We start from the raw sequence: 9,381 nt of genomic DNA on the forward strand, positions 1-9,381 counted from the left end.
AGATAATAACAATGTATTGTGAAATTCATAATACATAAAAATAAAGGCTATGACAACAACAGCACAAAGAATGAGAAGGTGGAAATAGAAATATCTATTGGAAGGTTATTATATTTGAAGTAGTACAATATTATTTGAAGGTGAATGTGTTAAGTTAAAGTTGAAGATTATAAATTCTGGAAAAGACCAGGCTTGGTGGCTCATACCTGTAATCCCAGTACTTTGGGAGGCCAAGGCAGGTGGATCACCTGAGGTTAGGAGTTCAAGACCAGCCTGGCCAACATGGTGAAACCCCATCTCTACTAAAAATATAAAAAATCAGCCGGGCATGGGGGCGAGCACCTGTAATCCCAGCTACCCAGGAGGCTGAGGCAGGAGAATCACTTGTACCTGGGAGGAAGAGATTGCAGTGAGCTGAGATTGTGCCATTGCACTCCAGGCTGGGCAACAGAGTGAAACTCCATTAAAAAAAAAAAAATCCTAGGTAAAGTATCAAAAATAAATAAATAAATAAATAAATAACCAAAGAAGTGTAGCCAATAAGCTACTCTTACAGATTAAATGGAATACTAAAACATAGTCAATTGGTCTAAAACAAGGAAAAAAGGGACATAGAACAGATGTGGCAAACAGAAAACAAATAGCCAAATAGTAGATTTAAAGGTAACCATGTTATTAATTACAGGAACTATAAATGTCCAAACACCCCCATTTAAAAAGCAGAGATTGTCAGAGTTTTAAAAGGAAGACTCAATGATGCTGTCTACAAAAAACAGTATTTTAAATATGAAGACTCACATAGGTTAAAAGTAAAAGGATAGAAAAAAACATATAACAAGAAAACACTATTTATAAGAAAATTGGAGTGGATTTCTTAATATCAGACAAAATCAACTTCAGGACTACAAATATTAGTGGAAAAATTGTTGAAGCTGGGTGACTGATAAAGGACAGTTCATGATACTGCTCTATCTACTTTTGTTTATTGTTGAGATTTTTTATAATATGATAATAAAATTGAGAAGTGAGAAATGTGTTAAGACAATCAAACAAGACTCTTTTGTGTGTGTGTGTGTGTGTGTGTGTGTGTGTATGTCTGTTTGCACTGAATATACTCATCACTTATTTTGGTCACCCATTTTGAGACAAAAATAGCTTTGCTTTTTGTGCATTAGCAGCCTTATATTAAAGAGACCAATCTTTTTTTCCTTTATTACTCTAATTTGTCTTATAATGATTATAATACACACATTTTTGAAATAATGACACCTAGGGGCATTGGGGGTGTTAATAATTCTCCTGGTGAATGTGGGTATTAAGTTCTGGAAAACAGTGGTGGATTTCAGTTTTATAGAATTAGAATTACTAATCTAGTAATTACTAGAATTACTACTTATTGAAACACTGTTTGGAACTCATATTTTATAGCTATTTTTTCAAATAATACAGAACAGAAAAGAATGCCTTTTGTTATTAACAGAATGTTTTTCTTTTTTCTTTTTTCACAAAAAAGAAAAGCAATTTGATAAAAAGGCATATAATTTACATGACAATAAAACACATCACAAGTGTTATAAATAACATTTAGCCCAATATTGAAAGGATTTTATCATTTAACTTCCTTTCTATTATTTTTTATTCTTACAATAATTTCATACAGTTTATCACAGATAGGTATTATTTTATTTTCAATCTCAGCAAGGTTTTGTAGATAAGCACCTAAGCTATTCTCATATTCAGAAGTCAGAAACAAAATATGTCTATATGCATTTTCTTTTCTAATTCACTAGTTTTCACTCAAATTTCCATCAGAAACTGAAGGATAATATTAAACACAATTTTACCAAATATACTGCCTCAGACACACAGCATTTTTTGTTACACAGTAATTTTAACATTGTATATTTTCATGAAACCATACAAAGCCCTTTGATATGGTAATTCATTAACATTTATTTAGCAAATATCATGTGCCAAGCACTTTCATGAACAGGAACATAGCTTTATTTGTTTTAATTTATTCCCTGATTTGTTTTGACAAGGATTTTTAAAATGTTTTAAAAGATACATTGGATATAACTTGATTGCATACATTTTCTAGCCAGGGATCATCTTAATGTCTAAGTCAGAACACATCATTGCACACCTCTGCTCAAAACTTTCCAAGAGCTTCCTTTCCCTCCCAGGAAAGAGCCTGCCAGTTGCTTACATTACTCACATTCGTGGTTCTCAATCCTGGCTGCATATTAGAATTACCTAGGGCCCTTTTAAAACCTGCCGAAGTTTAGGTCCTATTTCAACCCAGTGAAGTCAGGATTGGTTGCATCAAGTTGGGGGTTCTCCAGGTGGATTCAAAAGTGCAGTCAGGGTTCAGAACCTCTATCCTGTACCCATCAAGCTTTACCCAACACATACAATCTTCCCCCATCCCTCCATCTCCCAAAACCTCTTCTCCTACAACTTTCTCCACAACCCATTTCTCTCTAGCCACACTGGCTCTTCAAGGATCTTCCAACATGCTGGGCATACTCCCAGATCAAGGCCTTGGCCTCAACTAATCCCTCTACCTACAATTCTCCCAATCACAAGTCTTGCTCCCTCACTTCTTTCAGGTCTTTGCTCAAATTCATCTTTGCATTGAGGGTTCCCTGTCTCTGCTTTTTAAACCATACCCTCTTCCCACCATGCTCTGATACTCCCTAATCTCCCTTTCCTGCTTTATTTTGATTGGCAGCACTTGTCATCATCTGATTTATTATACCTTTTATTTATGCATTTGTTTACTATTTCTCTCTGTGTGTCTGTAATTGCCACATCTTCCCACTCCCCAAAACTAAGTGGTCTAAGCGGGGCTTTGTCTGTTCTGTTCACAACTATATTCTCAGGACCTAGGACAATGCCTGCCACTTATTTGGCACACAATTGCCTATTTGTTGAATGAATTTAGAGCAAACAAAAAAAACAACACCCTATATAGGAAAATAGCATGAGCCATTTCACAGCAATCTTTACCACAACACTAGGAAGTCGATATTTGTAATTTTGTTCTCAGTCTCTGTCCTTCTCCAGTCACCTCCCGTTAACTATAGAAGAGATACTTTTCTGGACCACCATGCATTTCGCTGCTCATTGCCATCTGCAGTTCCAAATCTATTGTTATTTTCATATGATGCTCTTGGCTCCACACAACCATCAGGAGGAAGTGAATGTGGGGTAGACCACACATTCAAGCTTGGATTCACCACTCACCCCCTTACATATTAGTATAGATGTATCACACTTTGGTGAAGTCTTGGGGAAGAAGAGAAAGATGTTTACATTAAGGAAGTGCAAAAATAGACTTGAATATTGGACTTCTTTTTCCTAAACGTTCTCTATTGGTTCACCTTAATTAAAACTGGCTTTCTTTTCACACAGGCTCCAGGCTTCAGTTGTGGTCATTTGCTTCTCGTTTCTTCTCTTCTCTCTCCCGTGTTCTCCCTCATCCCTAATTTCTGTTTACGTCTTCATTGAGTACAGTTTAGCCTTGTCTTTAGTTAAAATTTTTCCTTCCAATACATACTGTTAGGCACTACTTGCACTTACAACTCTTTGCTAAGATAATTTCCTAAATAAAAATAGCTCTCCTCCACTTTAAGAAGAATTATGGTAGCCAAACAGAGAATTAATTTTTCTCTGTTAAAAATGGTTACGCATAAAGGCTGGGTGCAGTGGATCATGCCTGCAATCCTCACACTTTGGGAGGCCAAGATAGGAGGATCACTTGAGCCTAGGAGTTCAAAACCAGCCTGGACAATATAGCAAGACCCCATGGCTCAAAAACACCACCTTAAAAAAAATTAGCCAGGGGTAGTGGTGTGTGCCTTAGTCCTAGCTACTCAGGAGGCTGAGGCAGGAAAATCACTTGAACCCAAGGGTTCAAAGTTACAGTGCATGATTGTGCCACTACACTCCAGCCTGGGTAAAAAAGCAAGATCCTGTCTCTATTTTTTTAAACTATATACAAAGAAGAGAAAGAAAGAGGTTAAGTGACTTTCCCAAGGTAAAATATCTAGTAATTAGAGTTCAAACCTAGATGGTCTGTGATACCCGTATTTCTTAATTTGCTGATGATAAGAAAAAAAAGCCCTGGGTTCGGTAGACATTAGTATTGCCATTTCACAGGAAAAGATACCGGCTCATCTTATTCAGCTTTGTTTATAAATGAAAAGACACTGATCTTTTCATTATATCACATTGTAACAGAAGCTGAAATACCTTATGTTGAGAAATTGTAAGTTTGGTTTATATAACAAATATAACTGTAATGCTCTATTTTGAGGAACTATAAATTTAGGGAGATATATAATTATAGCCTACAGTTATATAGCATTTGCCAGGTGACAGGCACTCTTTTAAGCATTCTACATGTGTTAAGTATATAAGTCATATAACCTATATGACAACCCCATGAGGTGGGAGTTATTACTATTATTATTAGCCTCATTTTATAGTCACACAGCCAGTAAATGGTAGAGCTGGGATTTTAAACCAGGTACTTTGATTCCAGAGTATGTGTTCTTTATCACTCTGTAATATGAAGAAACAACTCCTACTTTAAATTCCAACCCTGCCCACACATTTGAGGATTTACTATATGCCAGGCTATTCTAAGTGCTTTACATATTGTGTTAATCCATTTAATCTGCCATTACAAAATACCTGAGACTGGGTGATTTATAAAGAATAGGAATTTATTTCTCACAGTTCCGGAGGCTGGCAATTCTAAGGTCAAGGTGCCAGCGGATTTGGGGTCTGGCGAGGGCAGCTCCCTGCTTCCAAGTAGGTGCCTTGAACACTGTGTCTTATGGTAGAGAACAAAATGGACAAAAGGGAGCTAGCTAGTTCCCTCGGGCCCTTTCATAAGGGCACTAATCCATTCATGAAGGCAGTGCTATCAGGACCTAATCACCTCCTAAAAGCCCCACCACTTAATGCTATCACACTGGCAATTCAGTTTCAACACATGAATTTTAAGGGGCATTCAGACATATGTTGTGTCATTTAATTCTTACAAAGTCCTGGTGAGGTAGGCATTATCACCCACAGTTTACAAATATGGAAACTAAGGCTCAAAGAGCTAAATTACTCATATATGCTAATGGAGCAAATAGATGGTGAGCCAACACTTGAATCCATGTCTTACTATAATATATTCTCTTTTCAGAATACATAGTGCATCTAGAAACATACACATACAAATACATACAAAATACTTGGAATCCAAGTTCTCAATGAACTTACATATTAAAAAAGAAATGTGTGAACTTTTGGTTTTGTTTTCAATTTTTAAAAATACAATAAAAATGATTGGAACCCTGTTTTTCTCTTGACCTTAAGGGAAAAGATGATGTCCTGTTTTTTGTATCTCAATACTAAGCACAGTGCTGGTGAATGAAAGAGCAAATATTCATTCCCATGAATAGGGATTTACTTCTTAAATCCTGAATTTTGGATATGATGGACTCCTAAAAATGAGGTTTGTGCTTTAAATGTGATAGATATTGGAAGTTATCATATAAGCAGAAGAGATACTGTAATATTTGGAAGGTATTTAGCTTCACAAATAAATTAGCTGTAGACATTTGGCTAAATGAGATCTAGCCGAATAATATGTCTGAAATAAAATGGGCTATTAATATGGGGAATTTGGTCAAAGAAACTGCTTTTTGGGCTAGGAAGAAAATGATCATAGTCAACAAGAGAGTTTAAGATTGTGTGCGTATTTTTAAAAAGAAAGGGGATGATAGAAGGGTTCTGAACACAGGGTGATGTCAACCTGGAAAGAGTGCTTGGAAAATAGGACCTGATGGAGAGTAAGAGTAGTGTTTCTATGTGGGTTTCTACAATGAACTATGCTGGGCAGGAGGCTAGGATGGGGTGGTGGGAGCTGTGGTCCCCAAATATGTCAACATCCTAATCTGAAACCTGTGGATGTGTTACTTCATATGGCAAAAGGGTCTGCAGATGTGATTAAGTTAAGTATATTGATGGTGAGATTATCCTTGTGTGCCCAATATCATTACAAGGGTACTTGTAACTGGAAAAAGGCAGCAACAGAGTTAGAGAAGGAGATGTGACATCAGAAGCAGAGATTGAGGTGATGAACTTTAAAGATAAAGGAAAAGATCACAAGCCAGGGAATGCAGACAGCCTCTAGAAACTGGAAAGGGCAAGGAAACAGTTTCTTCTCTAGAGCCTCCAGATGGAATGCAGTTCTGCCTACACTTTAATTATGGACCTATTTAATTTAATTTAATTGTGAGACCCATTTTGGACTTCTGAGTTCCAGAACCATAAAACAATAAATGTGTTATTTTAAGACACCAATTGCGTGGCAATTTGTTACAAGAGCAATAGGAAACTAATTCAGAAGCCAAGTTATCAATCATCATCATGGTCAAAAAAGCAGTTTTTAAAGAAGACAAGGCTGAGCAAGCAAAAGAATATATCACTAAGAATAAGATTAATAAGTAGCGCTAGGTAAAATTTCCATATATACAAAATAAAAGAGAAATGATGACATACTGTGAAAAACGCCTGCAATAAACATGGCAGAAAAGAAATGCCATTATTATTGATAAAGAGCTTTTCCAAATTTAAAAAAAAAGGCATCCTTATGGCAAAATAAGCAAAGGACAACAATACATAATACCCAGGAAGAGTACAAATGGTAATAAGTATATGTTTAAAAAGTAATCTCATTTCTTTTTTTTATTATTATTATACTTTAAGTTCTAGGGTACATGTGCACAACGTGCAAGTTTGTTACATATGTATACATGTGCCATGTTGGTGTGCTGCACCCATTAACTTGTCATTTACATTAGGTATATCTCCTAATGCTATCCCTCCCCACTCCCCCCTCCCCACAATAGGCCCCGGTGTGTGATGTTCTCCTTCCTGTGTCCGAGTGATCTCATTGTTCAATTCCCACCTATAAGTGAGAACATGCGGTGTTTAGTTTTCTGTTCTTGCGATAGTTTGCTGAGAGTGATGGTTTCCATCTGCATCCATGTCCCTACAAAGGACACGAACTCATCCTTTTTTATGGCTGCATAGTATTCCATGGTGCATATGTGCCACATTTTCTTAATCCATTCTGTCACTGATGGACATTTGGGTTGATTCCAATTCTTTGCTATTGTGAATAGTGCCGCAATAAACATATGTTGCATGTGTTTTTATAGCAGCATGATTTATAATCCTTTGGGTATATCCCCAGTGATGGGATGGCTGGGTCAAATGGTATTTCTAGTTCTAGATCCTTGAGGAATCACCACACTGTTTTCCACAATGGTTGAACTAGTTTACAGTCCCACCAACAGTGTAAAAGTGTTCCTATTTCTCCACATCCTCTCCAGTACCTGTTGCTTCCTGATTTTTTAATGATTGCCATCCTCACTGGTGTGAGATGGTATCTCATTGTGGTTTTGATATGCATTTCTCTGATGGCGAGTAATGATGAGCATTTTTTCATGTGTCTGTTGGCTGTACGAATGTCTTCTTTTGAGAAGTGTCTGTTCATCTCCTTTGCCCACTTTTGGATGGGGTTGTTTGTTTTTTTCTTGTAAATTTGTTTGAGTTCTTTGTAGGATCTGGATATTAGTCCCTTGTCAGATGAGTAGATTGCAAAAATTTTCTCCCATTCTGTAGGTTGCTTGTTCACTCTGATGGTAGTTTCTTTTGCTGTGCAGAAGCTCTTTAGTTTAATTAGATTCCATTTGTCAATTTTGGCTTTTGTTGCCATTGCTTTTGGTGTTTTAGACATGAAGTCCTTGCCTATGCCTATGTCCTGAATGGTATTACCTAGGTTTTCTTCTAGGGTTTTTATGGTTTTAGGTCTAACATTTAAGTCTCTGATCCATCTTGAATTAATTTTTGTATAAGGAGTAAGGAAAGGATCCAGTTTCAGCTTTATACTTACGGCTAGCCAATTTTCCCAGCACCATTTATTAAATAGGGAATCCTTTCCCCATTTCTTGTTTTTGTCAGGTTTGTCAAAGATCAGATGGCTGTAGATGTGTGGTATTATTTCTGAGGGCTCTGTTCTGTTCCATTGGTCTATATCTCTGTTTTGGTACTAGTACCATGCTGTTTTGGTTAGTGTAGCCTTGTAGTATACTTTGAAGTCAGGTAGCGTGATTCCTCCAGCTTTGTTCTTTTGGCTTAGGATTGTCTTGGCATTGTGGGCTCCTTTTTGGTTCCATGTGAACTTTAAAGCAGTTTTTTCCAATTCTGTGAAGAAACTCATTGGTAGCTTAATGGGAATGGCATTGAATCTATAAATTACCTTGGGCAGTATGGCCATTTTCACGATATTGATTCTTCCTATCCATGAGCATGGTATGTTCTTCCATTTGTTGTATCCTCTTTTATTTCACTGAGCAGTGGTTTGTAGTTCTCCTTCAAGAGGTCCTTTACATCCCTTGTAAGCTGGATTCCAAGGTATTTTATTCTCTTTGAAGCTATTGTGAATGGGAGTTCATTCATGATTTGACTCTCTGTCTGTTACTGGTGTATAAGAATGCTTGTGATTTTTGCACATTGATTTTGTATCCTGAGACTTCGCTGAAGTTGCTTATCAGCTTAAGGAGATTTTGGGCTGAGATGATGGGGTTTTCTATATATGCAATCATGTCATCTGCATACAGGCACAATCTCACTTCTTCTTTTCCTAACTGAATACCCTTTATTTCTTTCTCTTGCCTGACTGCCCTAGCCAGAACTTTCAAAGCTATGTTGAATAGGAGTGGTGAGAGAGGGCATCCCTGTCTTGTGCCAGTTTTCAAAGGGAATGCTTCCAGTTTTTGCCCATTCAGTATGATATTGGCTGTGAGTTTGTCATAAATAGCTCTTATTATTTTGAGATACATTCCATCAATACCAAATTTGTTGAGAGTTTTTAGCATGAAGGGCTGTTGAATTTCATAAAAGGCCTTTTCTGCATCTATTGAGATAATCATGTGGTTTTTGTCTTTGGTTGTGTTTATATGCTAGATTATGTTTATTGCTTTGCATATGTTGAACCAGCCTTGCATCCCAGGAATGAAGCCCATTTGATCATGGTGGATGAGCTTTTTGATGTGCTGCTGGATTCGGTTTGCCAGTATTTTATCGAGGATTTTTGCATGGATGTTCATTAGGGATATTGGTCTAAAATTCTCTTTTTTTGTTGTATCTCTGTCAGGCTTTGGTATCAGGATGATGTTGGCCTCATAAAATGAGTTAGGGAGGATTCCCTCTTTTTCTATTGACTGGAATAGTTTCAGAAGGAATGGTACCAGCTCCTCCTTGTACCTCTGGTAGAATTCGGCTGTGAATTCGTGTTGTCCTGGACTT

The sequence above is a fragment of the Chlorocebus sabaeus genome, chromosome 11 (assembly GCF_047675955.1).
Source record: "Chlorocebus sabaeus isolate Y175 chromosome 11, mChlSab1.0.hap1, whole genome shotgun sequence".
NCBI classification, from domain to species: domain Eukaryota; kingdom Metazoa; phylum Chordata; class Mammalia; order Primates; family Cercopithecidae; genus Chlorocebus; species Chlorocebus sabaeus.